Raw genomic sequence first — 20,935 nt, 5'->3', positions numbered from 1 at the left:
AGCTACCTAACTCCAGAGCAGCACACAGCGCTTTGTCCAGGTGGCTAACCTTCCAGATACATTTCACTTTAAGGTTCCTTTTTGCTTTCGGAAAAGGGGTAGAGAAGACTTGTCTGGAGGAACTGCCACTGTGTAGCCTCAACACTGCACTGCCCGTGAGTGCTTCCAGGTGCCATTCCTTTAATCTTTAAGTTTTTTCACTTGAGGCTGCTCAGAGACAACTCTGTCCTCTGCAAATATATGGTTTTCTGGAGAACTGGAAGTAATGTTTTTGAAAGCTTTCAGCAAGTGCAGAGATGGTGAGCTCTTTGCTGGTAGTGGGCTTTTGGTATGATGTTAACGACTCTCAGATAGCAACTTCTGAAAGCCTTTTCCAAGGGTCTGTCCTCTTACTTAAGCTCTTTGCCTCTTGCTTAAGCTCTTTGACCCTTGCTTAGTATTAACTACAAACTCAAGGTCAGAATTGGAAGGACTACCCTCCACAGCTCCATTTGGATAATTTGGGATCCTTGATGTAACCATACCTGCTAGAACTCTTTTCTGTTTAAAAGAATCGTTCAGGAAATCCTGATGTATAGCACCATTGCCAGGCACCATATTGCCACTTATTAATCCACTGACAGAATGATGGATCAGATGCTGCTTTGGATTACAGTACACTTTATTCTCTAGGGCTGCAGAGTACGAAATGCTAATTTCAAAAGTGAGTGGACACAGAAGAGAAGAAAATTCATATAATTGAGAATATTATTGTTTTGAAAAGTTGAAGAGAGCAATAATAAGGACAAACTTCCACATTAAACAGTTTCTGATGCCATGGTAGTGATAACCACTAACATTTATTGAGGGCTTATTGTACTAGCTACAGCTTCATGTGTCTTTTGTAACACGGTACAACTTCAGAATCCATTATGCACGATTTCCACATCCCCACAGCTCTGAAAATTGAAAATTTATTCATAACTTAGAGGCATAGCCTAGCCAGACATGAAGTCGTTTGGTTAAATACTATGACCTGAACTGACGTGAACCCATTTATTGTCTTTATTTGCCCCGGCATGAATATTCACACAGTTGACTGGAAAATAACTAAGGCATTTCACTACAGCAGGTCTTACAGAATTCACATGCTGTGGATTTCGTGTGCTGTGAAATACACAGCATACGGCATGAGTTTCAGACAAAAAGTAAGAACCTGCATTCACAACAAAACTGTGGTCAAGGAATTCTCACAGCTTCCATTTTATAGACGGGAGACTAAAGCTTATTGACTCTGGGTCACACCGTTAGCAGGTTCAAGAGCTACTGGACTTTCCTAAGGCAAAGCCAGTGCATTTGTCTCACTGTCCTGAAATGCCTTCCAATGAAGCTATGAGAAAGAAGCTTGCCCTCCTCATTGCATGCAAGTGCAAAAGTTCTATTCCCATTCAACTATTTTTATTAACATGAGACTATGGTTTCAGCTGTGAGAAGTTTCACAAACAGAACTGAAAGGAAAATGAGACCAGAAAGGAGAAGAAATGTGTAAAGAGTTAAAAATAAGTCAAGTGCTGGTAGAAGAGAGCAAGGAACTTATGAGGAAAAAGTGCAAAGGGGAACGAGGAAGGCTCAGAACAAGTTTGAGAAACCAGTTAACTGGTAACACAAACACCCTTTCTTTGAGCTTGAAAGCAACTGAAGAAGAAAGCATCTAAGCTTCAATATTCTTATTATGAAGTAGGAAGGGGCACAGATGTATCCACAGTCAAAACACGATAATAAAATCATACCAATCATACCAATCACCATTTATTGAGTGTTTTCTTATGTCCCAGGCACTGCATTGTAACCCATCTCCTTTCATCATTTTCATCATGGCTCAATAGGCATTATTTTCCCCATTAAAATGAGGAAACTGAGGCCCAACGAAGTTAAGGTAACATGTCCAAGATTAAACAACTAACTTCAAAACTGGGATCCAAAAGAAGAACAGTTGTCTGATTCTGAGAGCAATGTTCTCTTTGCTAAAACGCCTTGCTCCTCCTGTGTGTGCATATATCTATCGAGGAATCCATAAAACTACTGAACTGCTGTTAACGTTGAGGTAACAAATGGAAAAGAAAATTCTAAGATAAACCTGGAGACTTCTATGTCACCACCACGCCTTTCCCATTTGAGACACAAGGTTCTCCCAAGCCATGAGGCACCTATGAAACAAGTGACTTTGCTGATGATCCAGATGGTATTACCAAAGTGGATAGGGAGTTTTACTTCTAAGATGACACACGTTTCTGTGGCTTTTCCTCTAACATAACAATTACTTAATATTCAATAAATTAGGATCATTACATTTTCACAAGCATCAGAAGCTTTACACACAGAAAAATATTCATAGATTTAAAATGTCTCTAACCTGTCTGAGTTTGCTTCAGTTGCAATACAAAATCGGCCACCTGAATACTTAACTTTTTACGGAAGTTTGTAATCTAGTATCTGGGCCTTCAGCCATGCAGAATGCTCATTCTGAAAAGATTCGGAATCAGAAAAGAAATTATTGCAAAACAAATCACAGCTTGCTTCACAAGGAGACATTTTCTTACCCTGTTTGTACTCTTTTAGTTGAGAATATTTATGCCAGTGAACAACAGGGTCCCTATTTTAAAAATGACAAACAGAACACAAACTAGGTGGGTTTAACAGATTTCACCATCTTTTTCAGTCATATCAAAACATTCTAGGGTATGTGGGCAGAAGACACGGTGAATATTTGTAATCCTTAGGATGAGAATCCAGAGATAACAGTGGAAAAAATCTGGCACTCTGAAAATTTTACGTTTAGGTGTGTTTGCTTTCTTCTCCATGTTATTGCTATTATGAATATAAGATCATATTATCACTAGAGAATTTTCTCAGATGACAAAGAGAAACTTTACTATATTTGGGGGAGTAATGTTTGATATTAAAATTAACCTGATTTACACAGGTGTGACTTGGGCCAAGTTTACATATTGACGAAGTGTACTTGTATCAAAGTGGAACTGGCAAGGAGCAATACTCACTGCATCTTGCAGTTGTTTTGCAGAGCGGGCCTGTGGTTTTTGAACTCCTCAGCTATGATAGCATTTCCTGCTTTCTGCAGTTCTTTCTGAAATACCACAATTTCATGAGCCAGTGGAGCCAGATATAAGAAGGTCAAAAGAAATCCTAGTCATTATCTACCTTAAGTTTTCTTATTTCATTTAAGAGAAACATTTAAACGGGTTTTACGTTGTTGTTTCTTTTCTTGGTACTCATGCAATAAATATAATATTAATTCTATTTAATGAGCTCAGAGTAGTCCTGACACTCAAATTTCAGAAGAAAAGTATTTAGTGCATTTTATTGCAAACGTTATTATTCTTGGAGTCCTACTCCAAGTAAAAGAACTCTTTCAAATCCTCAGATTAACCTAAATAGCTGTTTCTCTCCTATACCATGAATAGAAGGAGCTCTCTGTCTGGTCAACCTGTTGATGACATCCCCAACATCCAAAATAATCTGTGCATCTGTCAGCAGCAGTTGGGATCCAGGCAGAAAGCAGATGTCTCCTACAGACAAAGTCATCTAAGAGTCCTTTAATAAAGGGTGACTTATGCAGCATGCCCACAAATGTTGGGGAAGTTCCCTTACATAGTAACAGGGCCACTCTATTAGCACTGACTACTCTAAGGAAAGTTAAAGGCTCTAGGTATTAGCTCCCTCTGCTGGCAATCTGGAAGGCCATGGAGAGGTAAAAACTACATTTATTTTGTATATATCCTGAGAGAGAGGAAATAGCAGTAGAGAAAATTGAGGTAGGGAAGTGATAAACTCTCTGCCAAAATGTTGTTCCTTATTTTTTTTCTGTCTCTCTTGATTAACTTACTTTTTCATTATTGCCAAAAGAAGAGTAAGGTAGGCAGAGGTTAGAATCAAACAAATCAAATCTAAAGAAGGGAGAAAACAATATTAAAGAATATGGAGGCACATTCTTTAATGAACGAAGATTCCTGGCGTATCTATTTTTGTCAATTAACAAAACATTCCCAGTGGAAAATAAGGCTTATTGCACAAACTACAGACAGATGAGCTTTCAGTCAATCCCAGGTAAGATCTGAAGAATGAAATATTTGTGAGCACTTAAAAAAGGTGAATAACACAAAAGAAATAGTTTCACCCAATGCAAATAAAGTCAGACTACCATACTTTCTTTGTTGAGCATAGAGCTGGTAAAAGCTGGAGGTGTAGAACTCAGTTCTGGACATATGGAACTCAGTTACTGGACATAAACAAACAAAACTATCAGAACTGAAGGATTGAAATTAACTGCAAAATGTATGATCTGTTCAAGTATTGGTGGCCTCTCAAAATTTTCTGTCTGGTCTTACTGTAAGCTGGTGATAGCATCTCAGTCTCTTTTTCATCTTAATATTTAATATGTCAAAAGCAAAACCCTAGTGTTTTTTCCTCTTAATTTGTATTTTCTAATTATAGGTGATATCACCTTTATAAAGAAGAACTCTACTTGGCAATAAACATTAGAATATTGTGATTATATATATATATGTATATATATCACGGTTACTGTGTATACATATATACATATACATGCATATATATAGTAATTTTTTTACTCTCATAATTCTAAATTTCAAAAATAAACATGCATACTTAAAATTCAAAAGCTTCAACCCAGTGCTTCAGCACTACTTCTCTTCCTCTTAGCAAATCCATGGCTTTTACTTAAAGTTGCCTTTGGCCATAAATTTCTTTTATGTCAATCTACATAGAAAATTAATTTTTCGCAAGAAAACTGATGAAAGCCAAACGGATGTAAATGAATATACTGTTTTCTAAATTCCACAAAGCAACAATTTCACCTTCAAGAGAGTCCAACTTGGCTGGTTACTGTGGCTCACAACTGTTATCTTAGCACTTTGGGAGGCCAATGTGGTAGGGTCACCTGAGGTCAGGAGTTCAAGGCCAGCCTGTGTAGCATTGTAAAACCACATCTCTAACAAAATGCAAAAACTAGCCAGGCATCATGGTGGGAACCTGTAGTTTCTGCTACTCAGGAGGCTGAGGCAAGGGAATCACCTGAGCCTGGGAGACAAAGGTGGTTGTGGTGACCTAATAATTACCGTGGAACTCCAGCCATGGTGACAGAGTGAGACTCCATCTTAAAAAAAAAAAAAAAAATTCCAGACTTGAGTTTGAATTTTTTCAACCTATTGGAAAGCAAAGTTTCAAATTTATACAACTAGATATTCTAGCTGCATACAAATTGACTTTCCTAATTACTGTTTACCTGTATTTTCATATGTTCCTAACATCCCTTATGTAATATATGCTACTTAGTGCTTTAAAATCTCCAGTCCTTTATCTAAAAAAGATTTTTTGACAGGTTCCTGACCTATTGCCTAGGCTGTAGTGCACTGGTGTGGTCTTGACCCACTACAACCTCTGCCTCCTGGCCTCAAGGGATCCTCCTACCTCAGCCCCCCGAGTAGCTGGGACTACAAGCACACACCACCAAGTCCGGCTAATATTTTGTGTTTTTTATAGAGATGGGCTTTGTCAAGCTGCGCAGACTGCTGTTGAACCTCTGGGTTCAAGTGACATGCCCACCTCAGCCTCTCAAAATGCTGGGACTGCAGGCATAAGCCACCACACCTGGTCCCATTAACTAAAAATTGATGAGTTCTTCAGGAAGAACCATTGAACAAAATGTGCATTCAGCAATAAAACTGCAAAAGAATATAATCCCACAGTTTTTAGTGATGGTGCTCTCTGTATGTTTCAGTTCCTGGGTCATTCTGACTCAGAGTTAGCAAGCTCTTATGAACTCCTAAATGAATGGACCATCCTTCCATTTATGTTTTCGCAGAGCAAGAATTTACTAACTACTTAACACATATCAAGCAGCATACTGGGAACAAGTTATACAAATGTAGACAGATATAGTCACTGTCTCTAAAGACCTCACAAGTTAATCAGGGAGAAATAATCACAATAAGGTATAACTTCATAACTGAGGTAAATAAAGACTGCATGCAGGAATGAGACCTAAATCATTTGCTCAGTGGGAGTCAGGGAAGATATCACCAGGGTGACAGTCCAGCTGTGTCTTGAAAGACAGTGTGGTTTTATCAGGAAGAGAAAAGGATCGACATTCCAGGTGAGGAAATACAGCCATGGCGGTTTGTGTGAGGATGACAATCTTCCTCAAAGCCTTCAGAAACTCACAGTTAAATAAACAGGAATCTAGTCAGTCCCGTATCTTACAGATGAAGTTATTAGTCTAAACACAATCCAAACATCTCAAAAAAACTGTGCTTCCAACACTCATTTTTATAGCTGGAGCAAGCCCAATTCCCAGCAATGCTATACAAAATTGTAAAGGGTGTGCACTTAACATTAAACAAGTAGGTCTCATTGAGAAGCCCAAAGCAAGACTTAATGCTAGGGGGAAGCCTTGCTACTTTTAACATCTGGCAGCAGCAGTTCACGATGTAGGCCAAAAATACTGCTGTAAATCCAGTGTGGTCTAAGACATACACTTAGAAACAGAATATGATTTCTTAAAAAATAGATTCAATCCCACTTGCTGAAATAGACTCCCTGCCACTCCTCATCCTCACTTTCTCTTGTCCAGTTACTTCCCAGATGACCAGATCAAATGGCCACATGGATGACCTTTGCAGCCCTGGTGACTCCTTCACCCCAGGGACCTTGAACTTTGTTCATTTCCATGACTCCATCCAATGGCAGCACAGTGCATTTGCTTTCCAGTATCCACCTGAAACCTAATCCTGCAATTCTGTACTCTTGGACACTTGTTATAATTCCACCTGCCAGTCTCTCCAGATCTAGTCCTTGATCCCTGAGACCACTAATCCACCCTCCCTTTCCCCCTGGGTTAGCTTCCACTTGCCCTCTCCTCTGCTTCCCTTCACTATGCAAGATAAGTCCAGAATCTTCAGTTAAATAGGCTGCCATTCTCACATCAAATAAGGTAGGCTCTGCAAACCTCCAATCCTTAGACATCTTCATCTCTCCACCCTCACTGAAAGGTGAAGAAGAGATGGATGCTTAAAATTCCTCCACAGACCTACCAAAAATAAAAATAAAAAATAAACTCCCCTACAAGCACATGATTTGGGCTTACTTAATTTCAGGCTCCCCCAACTACAGCTGGGCCCTCAATACAGGTGATCAGTCCTCTGTGCCTTAAAGAGCTGTTCTTCCGTTACACACTTGAGCTGCTCTGTACCTCTGAGCTGCTCCTAAAACCCATGATCTAACCCTCTGATCTGCCTGAGAAGATGGAGCTTATTTAGAGTGTGCTTCTCATTATCCCAACTTGACTGTTTACCTCTGACATTCTTCCTTTTCTACTTGTCCCAGAGGAAGCAAATGTGTTTACGTTTCAAGGCTCATTCTCCTTTTTCTTTGCAATCTTGACCCCAGTTCCTATTGCTCTTCTGGGGCTTTGTTACCTCAATTGTATCATCTCATTCCTGATCTTGAGCCAACCTACTAATAGCTGCAGGAAATAGGTACACAGTAAAATATTTGTAAATACCACCTGTTGGGAACAGTCCCCCAAAATCTGGCCATAAACTGGCCCCAAACTGGCCATAAATAAAATCTCTGCAGCACTGTGACATGTTCATGATGGCCATAACACCCACACTGGAAGGTTGTGGGTTTACCAGAATGAGGGCAAAAAACACCTGGCCTGCCCTTGGTGGAAAACTGCTTAATGGCATTCTTAAACCACAAACAATAGCGTGAGCAATCTGTGCCTTAAGGACATGCCCCTGCTGCAGATAAATAGCCAGACCCATCCCTTTATTTTGGCTCATCCCTTCATTTCCCATAAGGGATACTTTCAATTAATCGAATATCTATAGAAACAATTCTAATGACTGGCTTGCTGTTAATAAATAAGTGGGTAAATCTCTGTTCAGGGCTGTCAGCTCTGAAGGCTGTGAGACCCCTGATTTCCCACTTTTACACTTCTATATTTGTGTATGCGTGTGTGTGTGTGTGTGTGTGTGTGTGTGTGTGTGTGTGTGTGTGTGTGTGTTTAATTCCTCTAGCACCGCTGGGTTAGGGTTTCCCCAACTGAGCTGGTCTCGGCAAGGGGCACCCATACGCAAGGGGTTGAATCCAGGTCAAAGGATCACTGGAGTGATGGTTGGAGAATGTGGAACCAGCTGGAGGACACCCGAGTACTCTTAAAGCAATCCCCTTGGTGAGTAAGAAAGGGAGTTCAGAAGCATCAGGGTAACAATGGGACAAGTGCGGGCTGTGGTTAGTTCCACCTTGGAACTTTTTCACACTGATGATGGGGAGGAAGGAGAGTATAACAAAGTAACAGAGGAGGTTTCAGAGCAGGTTTATTTGCCAACTAAAGCTAAAGCGGCAAAGGAGGGAGAGGTTCATCCCTACCCTTCTGCACCCCCTCATCATTATATTGAAGAAGAAGGCCCTCCAGATCTTTCTTTTCCAGAGGACCCTGGGTGAAAACCTTTTGCCCCAGTGAGTGTTCAAGCAGCGCCTTGAGTGCTCTCAGTTCTATACAGGCAGTAATTCAGCAAGCTAGAAGAGAGGGTGATTTAGAGGCTTGGCAGTACTCTGTTAGAATACAACCCCCAGATCAGCAGGGAAATATTTGAGGCTTTTCCTTTTAAATTACTCAAGAATTTAAACAAGCTATTCATACAAAAAAAGAATGTAGAAAAAATCAGTGAGTCAGGCTGCCAGATAGCAGGAAAAAGTAACTGCTGAGTCTGAAATGTGTCCAAAATGTAAAAAAGGAAAACATTGAGCTAGTCAGTGTCACTCTAAGTTTGATAAAGATGGGAACCCAATTTCAGGAAATGCCATGAGGTGCCAGCCCATCCCGTCCCCCACTCCAGACTGGGGCATTTCCAGCTCAGGCCATTCCTTCACCTCTGTACAATATCTGTCCCCTGCCACAGCCATTAGTGTGGCAGTAGATTTATGCTGCACAAAAGCTGTGAGGCTTCCGCCTGGGGAACACCCACATAAGGTCCCAACAGGAGTCTCTGGACCCTTGCCAGTGGGAACAATAGGATCACTTTTAGAAGGTCTAGTTTAAGTTTAAAAGAGGTACAAATACATACAGGAGTCATTGATTCAGACTGCAATGGGGAAAGTCAAATTGTTATATCTGCTTCTCTTCGCTGGAAAGCAGAGCCAGGAGAGTGTATAGCACAGCTCCTGATTGTGCTGTATTTGGGAATGGGAAAAAGTGAAATTAAATGAAGAGGAGGATTTGGAAGCACAAATAAACAAGGCAAAGCAGGTTATTGGGTAAATCAAATTACTGATAATTGTCCTACCTGTGAAATAAGTATTCAGGAAAATAAATTTAAAGGTTTGGTAGTTACAGGAGCAGACATTTGAAACATTTCTCTTCAGCACTGCCATCTGCATGGCCAATTCATAGTACATGAAACTGACTAATGAATGGACTCTTTTTAAAAGAACACAATAAGCATGTATTTTCTATTTCTGTTACTTTTTTTTAATTGGAAATTAATGTGGGATTTTATTCATATCCTTCTATTTTTCTTTTCCTTTAGCTAATATTAATTTTTTGTCTCCTAGATGGCAGGCAGTCATATACTGTAGGTATCACAATGAACAAAAGACAGTGAGACAATTTGTAAGCTTTAATGAAGCTTATAGTCTTTATCAGTCAGGGTCTTAGCAAATAACAGATGGCATACTCAAAAGTCACTACTACTCCTAGGCCTAAAGGGTCAAGGGGAGGAAATCCTTTCTGAAACCCACAGTGAAAGTTCTATCTGTATGAAAGTTTTGACCACAGGAGCTATTAACAGATAGGCAAATCAGCCCAGACAACTTGCAGCCTATAAGGGAAGGAAACAAAGGAATTAGTACTTCATTCTCTCCTTCCACCCTCAGATATCTTGCCAGTAGTTTCCTTTGACCAAATCTAGTTGGAATCCAGAGGGTAAAGAAACCCAAGCAGGCCAGCTTCATGGAAAATACTACAATATGGAACTAGATAGAGAATCAATCTATAGCAGATATCTAGCCAGTATTTTCCTTTGGCCAAATCTAGTTGGAAGCCAGAGGGTAAAGAAGCCCAAGCAAGCCAGATTTATGGAAAATAGTACAACATGGAAACAGATAGAGAATCAATCTGTAGCAAAAACTAAAGAATAAGCAGCACACAATATATGGAAACTGGCATTTAAGTAGGTAAGTATTATATAGAGTGATAAGTGCTATATTAGAGGAAGTTCTGCATGGCATTACAGCTTTTAGAAGGGGCATCCCTGATTTGCTACTCTACAGTACCTCTTGGACAGGTGTTCTCCACCAATTCTGCTCTAGTCAGATCAATTCATATTCAGTAATTTTAAAAAACATTTTATTATGCAAATTTTTGAATTCCATATGAAAGTAAAGAGAACAGTAATTAGTTGCGATGTATCCATCATGTACAGTCAACAACCATCATTACTTTGGAATATTGAGGCTTCTATCACCCAACTACTCTTTTTAATTTTATTTTAGAGGGGTTTATAAAATATTACAGCATTATGTTATTTTGCCAGAAAATACTTAAATACACATCTCTGACAATAATATTTTAAATAGATTTTATATATCACCATGTCACTGGCATACTTAATAACATTAACTTATTATCCTAAGAAAATTAATTAAATTTTTTAACACCATCTAATATCATCTATACTCAAAAATCCCTCAGATCATGCAATTGATTGAGAGAGAAACCGGACTGTTTGTCCTATAGACCATCCCACATTCTGAATATCACAGATTGGTTCCTTATGACTTCATTTAATATACTCCTCTTTTTCTGGTATTTCCCTTAAAATTGTGTGTAGCTCTAGAGCCTTAATTGTATTTTGGTCCAATTTTAGGCAATAATATTTAGTGAGTGGTGGTGTATACTTTCCATTACACTACCTTGGAAGCATATAATGTCTGATTGTCCTACTTCCAGAAATGGAAACTGTCACTGTGGGTTCAGATGATGTCAACCTGACTCTTCCATCATCAAATTTCTCACCAACACTTCAACTAAGGTTTTTAGAATTAATTGATTATTGTTGTCAAGGTACATTACGCTTTTAGGGGACACAAAATGGAGATTTTCTTCTTCTATCATTCCTTTTGAATCTATCAGTTCAACAAAGAATAACTTTCTCTCCATAATTATTAGCTTATCTTAAAATGCTCTTCATCTGGAAAGGGACGATGAATGCTTTAAAATTTCCCCTTCATCTGTTTTCAGAGAAATGGGTCGATGTCTTAGCAACTTCCAATGATACGTAATAAGTTTTTATCATTCTGAATTTATTTACTTTTATACATGTGATGTGTTTTTGACGATTGAAGTTATTATTGCTCAAATTATGTCTTTTTCTGTCCAGTGGGAGTTCACTAAGTTAACATGTATGTTAATATTTTGCTTAACTTGAAATTGAGATGCCTCTTTGAATTATACTCACTCCCAACATCTCTCCCTTTTAAAATACTATATGTTGCTACAAGACTTTGACGGAATATCACATGAATACACTTGAATCCTCTAATCACTAGCCACATATTGGATAGTGTTCAATATTCATTCTAACTTTTCAAGATATCACCAATTAACTCCGATTCAATTCTATGTCAGACATGCCACTTAACTGAAATTTGATGTTCTATCACTCTTCATACCTACGAATTCTGTTTATACTCATTGTTATGGAATTTGGAGTTCTCCACGATTTGTCCTTAAACTTATTTCTCATTACTACTTCACCTTACCTCATTGCTGCCCTATTTGTCTTTTTCAGCTTCTGAAAGGCAGATCCTTATTGAATACTTCCTGCAAGTGTAGGTTCGTGGAAGTTTCTGAGCAAATTTGGGAAAGGGTAAAGGGAGTTGAAATCAAAACAGTAAGAGATGTACTCACACTTTTTTGCTAATTCCTCTAACTCCCTTTGCTATGGCTCTAGGCTCACCAAAAGAATACTGTCGGTTATGGGTCTTTCTAGGTAGATCTTACTTTCAAAAAGAGACTGCTCTCACCGAAGTTATTTATTGCCTATTTCTCTTTCAGTTATGTTTTTTTCATTATAAATAAGTTCCTGGCATTTTCATTACAGGTAGCTTTCCATGCTGTATCTTTTACATAGAGAAAGTCCATAGAAAAAAAGATGCCTCATCTACAGTGCCTAGTTATTATCATAGTCCTGTTTTTCACTGCAAACTAATTATTTGTATTTCTGATCAGTCTTGTGAGCCAGCACAATGTGAATCTACCCACTCTCTGAGTGCTGATAACTTAGATCACTGAGTCAAAAAGGCTGCAGAGTAGATCTCAGGCCTTGGCATCATGATAATGAATATACCCGTGTGAGATAGTCAACAGCCTTTCCCCTGGTGGCACAAGTCTTTGTGTTAGCCTTAGCCTCATCTATCTTATTTGAACTTCTGCAGGCACAACTCACAAGGCATCACAGATTAGATTATGCTTTGATCCAATTATTTTATTTTATACATGAGAAAACTGAAGACCTAAGAGGAAAGGACTTTTCTGAGATTACAAAGTCATGAAAAAGCCACGATTTATTCCAAGTCTCCTGATACTCAGCTGAGCATTCTTTGCCTTGCCTGATGCGTCTAGATGGATAAAAAAGCATTTTCTTATTATCATTTGGATTTCATAAATATTCATGGATTATAAAAGTCTAGTGATGCCTGAGACCTTACAGACCATATAATCTATTGTATCTCAACAGGGATCTGTGGACTAGATATATTAGAATGATCCCTGGAAATTTTCATTCTATAGGACTGGGATGAGGATAAAAAAACTGTGCTTTTTATACAAATAAAAACTTCCCAGGTGATTCTGCACAGTAAGACTTGGAAACCCCTCCTATTTTATAATTCCTTACTTTTGCTGATGAATTAACAGGCCTAGGAAGGAGAAGAAATCTTTTCCTTACACATAATTTCTTGCTTAGGGTCTCGATCATACCACAGTTGACTTTTGAGCAGCTATTTACAACTCCAGCACCATGTACTAAAAGAGATTGAAGCGGTTCAGTTTGGAAGATCTATATTAGGGAAGCAACACCTAGAGTAAATCCTGGAGCAGATTGTGAAGTCAGTCCCAAATGTCATTTGGGCACAAGTGTTTTTTGCTTCTATTGCTGAAATGCACATAACTTATGCCATGGGACATACTCAAAAAGGCAGAAAGCTACAATTAGAAGGTGGCAATAACACACATTGCCATCAATCAATTTAGAGAAAAAATAATTGAACTTGTCATTAAAGTCAAAGCTGGATGCATTTTGGAAGGGTAATCAGTTTCTGAAGGGCCCCAGTGCAAACTATTCACATCATTGGAGGTTGTTCTTAGCTACATGCTACAATTAGGCAAGTAGGTTGTACTTTAATACTAATGGGTAGTTCTTGTTCTGTGATATTAACCCATTTTCGAGACTTGTATGCCTATATCAATTGTATATGCCAATACCTCCTCAGATGTATATCTGTACACTATTTTTCTTAATGATATTGAACACTTTCATATGTGAGGGAAAACCATAAAGCATTTTATTGTCAGATAAGGGAGTAAGACAACTTGTATAGGTTTGAATTAAAAGATAAGTTTACTTAGTAGTATTGGTTCAGAGGCAAGAATTATCACATTCAATTTGTGGAAGATAATGAGAAAGATTGATGGCATACGAGGTGGGCCTTGGAGAATGGGGTGGGTGGAGACAGATGAGAGAGATGAGGGGAGAGGGAGGGAGGGAGGGAGAGAGAGAGAGAGGGAGAGAGAAAAGCAAGAAAGGAGAGAGAAAGAATGAACAAAAGCATTCATTCCAGGCTTCCAGGCTTCCAGGCTCAGAGAGTTGTATGAATAATGCTACAGGTGAATGAGAGTACAAAATAGATCAGGCTAACCCAGAGACTTATCCTTAGCAGACATTATTTGAAAGGACAGTTCACCCTCTAAGTTTCCTTAAGAAGTTTTCACTGGAAAGCTCCTGTCTTCCGCTTTCATAGTTTGGTGGTAAACAGAGAGGTGTAGTTGAACATCACCTGTAGACCAAATAGGGTATTAACAGAAACCTAGAACTCTGACAATGATGCTATAATTATGTGGAAGGTGGGTCAGTAGTGTTAAGGAAAAGGGAGTAAAGGATTTAGAAACCGAAGGGTAAATTTTCAGCCTCTTCCTTATTACAAATTAAGCATATCACCCTGGGTTTTTACACAATGTCTTTTGCGCCTTGCTTTCTTTCTTTATAAAAATAGGATGAAAATGCCTCTTCTTTCTAGGTCTGTGGATTTCTGTGAGGATCAAATAAGATAAATGCAAATTTTGGTGTTATTATCAGAAGTAATAATGGTAAAATGGAATATTTCATATCATTTAAAGATTTTTCTATATATGCTAAGATATTTTTTCATACTTTTTCAAAATATCAATTCTGTAGTGCCATAAATAATTGTATTAAATGAATCGCTGGTACAAATATCACATTCTGGTTCATAAGTCCTGTCTGGATGACTTAGAAATATTTAGCTGTTAATATGAATATGGAAATCCAGCAGACTGAATCATTAAGGAGGAAAAAGGACCCATTTTATGCATCAGACAGATTTCAGCAGCTTATATTGTCTACTCACAGGAGCTGGACACAATGATTCTTGCATATTTTGGATTCAAATGCATTTTTATTATTATTTTACCCCTGAAGCTAGGTTTGGAAAGACAACATTTGTTACTGAAGACAACTTAGAAAAAAAAAAAAACTATTTCTAAGTTATCACATTGAAAGGGTTGTTATGAGACCATCACGTTATTTTATTTGCCAAATATGAATGTTTCCTCAGTAATGTACTTTTGAATTTGTGTAGTTGTTATTGTTTTTAGAGAAAGAAGATACTGTTCTCAATAAAATAAAGAATACGCCCAAATAACGAACGAATAAAGGGATAAAAATAGTCAATTAACATTGAGACGCTTGTTCACTGTCACTAGTAATCAAATAAATACAATGCAAATAAATCATTGAGTTATTATTTCAAACTATCGAATTTGCAAACATTTAAAAGAAAAACAGGTGGCAAATTCATAACCTCCTTTAGAAAGGGAATACTTAAATGAATTATAGTACAGTGATTCAAGTACATTCTAAAGAATAGATGGCAGTGAGGAAATAATCATTATAAATACATTAAAAAATCTGATGTATAATTGGTGATCTGCAAGAAAACGTGGGGAAAAGGTAGTAGCATTTACTTCTGAATGGTTGTACAATTTTTAGAGTTTTAAAAACTCCGTTTCTGAATTTTCCGCAATAATTATTACTGCTATTATCAGTAAAAATGAGAAAACAAAAATATGTGTGTGTGCACTCATACATGAATGCACACCTACTTCTTCTAGAGTTGCTTGGTTCTTAGTTACAGTAAAACTATAATCTACCACAAAATGACAGCAGCATGCTTTATTGAGCTGCAGTTGTGCATATGGCCTGTTTATTCTTTTTTTTTTTTTTTTTTGGTCAACCTATAGTTCTTGTTTGGCTTTCTGTATTATAGATATTTGATGTTATGAATATAAATATTATAGATGTTTGCAAGTTACATGTTTCTAATTGCCCAGCTACAAATATCAGTGGTGGTATATGCACTATCTACTACACTCATTCAGGACATAAATTTATATAACAGAAAGGCTACTGTTTTTGTAATTTAAATACACAGGGCTATTTTATTGTATGGGAGCAAGCATAATTTAATTTAAACTGGCGTTTTTTCTGTAGACCTGGGAGTAGAATTTTTTTTTTTTTTTTTGAGATGGAGTCTTGCTCTTAATTTTACCCAGGGATGCACTATTTTATTATTTTATAGTGAATAATATCTGACAAGCATGCATTATATTGCTACCTGCTGAGTCATGAATACATGAATGCTACCAAGTAAATAGCTCAAATTTATAAATTTTAAAGCAATTTTTATTTTTGAATTGATCTTGTGTTTTTGATAGAATATACCTAAAAGGCTTGAAGTGCATGTAACTGAGCAATTTTCTTTTACGTAATGATGCAAAGTATATGAATAGTAAGTAATCTGACTCAGCAAAGAGACAAGAGTTCATACCCAAGAGATTTGTGCTTTGAGGTTTGGAAATAGCTCTTGTTATGTATTTTTGATCTTGGGTGGGCTATTAGCTATAAGTCTTGGTGTCTTCATCCATAAAATGGTATTAATAGCACCTGCCTTTTCTGCTTTTCAGGTGTAGAGACTTGAAAAGTAAATAATAATACGTGGAAGTTCTCTAACGCCTTCTGTGCCCAGCTTGACCACATATTCAGGTTTTTGATAATTAGCACAATTAAAGTGAACCAAGGGGGAACAAGTTGCCGATTTAATTTGGGGTTAAATTGTCTTCACCCTGTGTCATAGGCTTACTTTACTTAGTCCAAGCATTCCTTAAGTATGCGTGTCTATTTAAGAGATTAGCTGAGGGTGGCTGATATTCAATCTCAATTTATCTCAGCTTTGGGAAAACAATCCCTGCGTGTACCCTATCTGTGCTTGTGAGTCCACAGTGGGATTTTGTATAAAGAAGAGCATGTGTATATTTACAAGATTGAAACTGTAGGTGAAGTTCATAAACATCTGAAATAATTCTTTTTTCCTGAAATATTTCCTGCTCTTCTGGCATTCTTCTTTGTAACATTCAGTTTCACATATACTTTCCTAGCTACATTGCAAACTCCATGGGGTCAAAGTGTGTGCTAGTTTTGCATACTACTGAGTCTGTTGTGTCCATTACAGTGCTTGACACATAGCAGATGCTCAATAATTATAACAGCAATTATACACACACATATATAAATATATATATATATATTTATATAAAATATATAAAAACAATGGACTGACAGACTCATTAAGTCCCACCACCCACCTCCTATTTCCTAGCATAGTGTCAGGTACTTATTAGGTGAACAACAGATAGTGACTGTATCTTATTTATATTATTTAGGATGGGCCTCTAGGAGTTCAGTAACTTATTGTTTTAGAGTAAATCAAAATATTAATCCTTATATGACACTTAAATGCATGAATACAGTATTGTGCTTAAGTAGGATACTGTCCTCAATAATTTAAAAATACATGCACCTAATTTTTTCCATGCATTGAAAATGACTAGTCCAGAGATGAATATGAAGGCAGTGATAGAAGTCTAGGAGCAACACCGTCTAACTTAGGGCTTGAGGCTCATTTGGATTCCCACTTAGGGCTTGAGGCTCATTTGGATTCCCTAATTATGCTGATCTAGATCTTCAGGCTTGTAGTTCTCCCTGAGGGTCTTGGTTATTTTTCCTAATAGACTCACCAGTCTCGTTAATCAAACAAGTCTTCAACACTAAATATAAATCTCATCATAAAATCTAAGTTGCATTTATCCTAGTAAAAGTCTAAAGCTACTTCTACTAATTACTAACTTTGGGGAATCATTTGCCTAGACACCAGCAATGTGCTGGGCCTACATTTGGGCTACAGTGTATTTACTTACCATAATTAGTGATTTTTAAAAAAGGTAATTTTCCCACTTGGAGTAAAAGAACATCAAAAATAAATGCTATAATTCAGTGAAGTTTGTAAAAAAAGGGTCTATGTCTATATATCCATCCATACATATGTATGGTATTCACGACACCTTCTAAATCAGTGCAGCAATACATTATATTTTATCTCTGATTTAACTGTTCTTATAAAATAGCAAGATTATAAAAATTCTCACTTAACCAACATTAAAAGCAGCATTAAAACCTACAGTACTTAAAGAACATATTATCAATAACTTCCATGATATGTGCTTACAAATTTTTTCCAAATATTAGATGATTGATACTTCATTTTCTAATAGCTTTCAGACCTGACAATCTGGATGGTAAACTGTAATTCAACATCTCCAAACTTACATTTGGCCAGATTATCATCTTGTGTATGTGTGTGTATGAAGGGGTGTGTGTATGAAGGGGTGTGTGTGTGTGTGTGTGTGTGTGTGTTTGTAGCAGAGAGAAAGATAGAGAAATAAAAAATAAATAATTAAACAAATCTTGTAAAAGAAAAATTATGCTTTGGAAGATAGGGCTTATTTCCCTCTTGGTATAGTCTCTTCATAATATTTTTTTTTTTAATTTTTTTTTTTGTGGGGACATAGTAGGTGTGTATATTTATGGGGTACATGCGATGTTTTGATGCAGGCATAAAATCTGGAATAAGCCAATCATGAAGAATGGGGTATCCATTCCTTCAACACCCATCACTTGAACTACAAACAATACAATTATACTCTGTAATTATTTTAAAATGTATAATTAAGTTATTATTGACTACAGTCATCTTGGTGTGCTATCAAATTGTAGGTCACAATCATTGTTTCTATGTTTTTTTAAAACCATTAACTATCCCCATCTGCCTACCAGGCCCCCATTATCCTTCCCAGCTTCTGGTAACCATCCTTCTACTTTTTATGTCCATGAGTTCAATTATTTTTATTTCTTGTCCCACAAATAAGTGAGAACGTGCAATGTTTGTCTTTCTGTGCCTGGCTTATTTCGCTTAACATGATGATCTCAGTTCCACCATGCTGTTGGAAATCACTGGATCTCATTCTTTTTGTACAGCTGAATAATACTCCATTGTGTATATGTACCACATTTTCTTCTGTTTTTTTTTTTATTATACTTTAAGTTTTAGGGTACATGCGCACATTGTGCAGGTTAGTTACATATGTATACATGTGCCATGCTGGTGCGCTGCACCCACTAACTTGTCATCTAGCATTAGGTATATCTCCCAATGCTATCCCTCCCCCATTTTCTTTATCCTTTTATCCGCTGATGGACACTTAGGTTGCTTCCAAATCTTTTATTTTTTCCAAAAATCTGAAATTTGAGCTACCATATGATCCAGCAATCTCACTGCTGGCTATATATCAATATCAGAGTAAGCCACAAAAGTCATGTCCTCTATATCATTAATATAATTTGGAGGTGGACAATAAAAAGAAAATCAATGGAGAAACAAAAGCAGAAGTTTATAAAACAATGTGTAAACAAATGACTCCATATTACTCAACTTTATATGGGTAAAAATGGAAGCAAAGTCACAATATCAGGCATTGAAATTATTCTGTATTCTGTTACTTGGTGTAGGGTGATTTGCCACAATCCAAGAGTCTATGAAGTAAGTTTGTATGAGATAGGATGGAAGGAAAGGAGAATTTGAACTATCTCAGGGATATTTTTTAATGATTGAAAGCTATGCTATAAAATCTCTTAGGAAAAACGTGCTATCAATTGCCTGATGGAGTAATGCATATCTCATATCCTTCTCATCTCTATTCCTTCAGATCACAGTAGCTTTGGCAGCAATATCGAGACGTTGTCAGTTAAGCTTCTAGATCCCTCCTTCTGCCACCATCAACATAGTCACATGACTAGAAATAATAATTTATGTATCTAGAATCAGCCACAAGTAGACTGCTGAGTACTTACTACATAAAGGCAAAGCTAGCATTTTTGGGTTGGGGGCGGGGGCAGTTGTAGAAACACATTAACAGTTCTGTAAATACATATAAAGACATGCATTTTCCTTAATCACAAATAAATAAACCAGAAGCATTTTCAGTGATTTTAAAAAATTTAGAAATAGGGAACTTATTTAAAAAGGCTTTGAAGCCACAGTGGCTCTTGCCTGTTATCTCAGTATTTTGGGAAACTGAGACAGGGCCTCACTTGAGGCCAGGAATTCCAGAGGAGGCTGGCAAACAGAGTGAGATGCTGTCTCTAGAAAAAATAAATAAAATTTAAAAATTAGCTGCTTGTTTTGCAGTGTGCCTATAGCCCTAGCTACTTGGGAGGCTGAGGTGAAAGAATTGTTTGAACCAGAGAGTTTGATGTTGCTGTAACTTATGATCTTGTCACTCCACCCCAGCCTGTCCAGAGTATTATCTAATCATACTGTGGACTGTTGCCAAATCTGCAGCAGTGACTCTCTGGACACATTCTGTGTCTGGTAAAGTCACACTTTGGAACCAAGAAGAATTTCCAGACTTACTTCCCTTGACAGAGCCTATCGCTAAGACAGTCACAATGTAGATCCAGCATAGAATTCCAACAATAAATCCCTGAGCAAAAGCTATAGCTGAAACTGCCATACCATGGATCCTTGATGAAATGCCACCAACAAATCCCTGGAAAAAATACAGCCTGAATATTTAGCAGTAAATACCTGGCACTATCTGAATTTAACCCAGTCTCATTGTGGATCTTGGCTTATGTGTCAGTAGGAAACTACTCTACACAGTTCCATACTGAAACAATAACACTGTGAACCCAGGTTGAGTCTCCAGCAATACTTTCCTGGAAACAGTTGGGAACTGAGATAATCACATTAGGGACCCATGCTGAATCACTAGTGATGAATTCATGGATATATTCTTCTATATGTGATATGGTCACAACACGTATCCAGGCTGAATCGCTGTTATCAAATCACTGGACATACTCTGAAACTGATATACTCACAACATGGATTCTGGCTGAAACTCTAGGATTAAGTCCCTGGGCACATGATATGTTCCTACCATGGACCCAGGCTGAAAGTCCAGCAGTATCTTGGATTCAACCATGGATTCCGGGTAGAATGCCAGCAATGAATCCCTGGAGAGAGGCTATAGCTGACATTGTCCTACCCTGGAACCAGGCTGAATTTATGTAGAAGGAAATGCCTGGACACCGTCTGAAACTTATACAATCACAAAGAGGATCCTGAGTGATTCTCCAGCACTAAATTCATGGAC

The 20,935-nt window shown here is 37.5% G+C and overlaps 1 pseudogene; it reads right to left on the bottom strand.

Moving 5' to 3' along the window:
* Positions 1-5,056, bottom strand: part of LOC129530367 (centriole and centriolar satellite protein OFD1-like) — a 47,108-nt pseudogene extending 42,052 nt beyond the window's left edge.
* Positions 5,057-20,935: the final 15,879 nt, after the last annotated feature.

Source organism: Gorilla gorilla, chromosome Y, assembly GCF_029281585.2.
Source record: "Gorilla gorilla gorilla isolate KB3781 chromosome Y, NHGRI_mGorGor1-v2.1_pri, whole genome shotgun sequence".
Lineage (NCBI taxonomy): Eukaryota > Metazoa > Chordata > Mammalia > Primates > Hominidae > Gorilla > Gorilla gorilla.
This window is presented reverse-complemented; position numbering and strand designations above follow the sequence as displayed.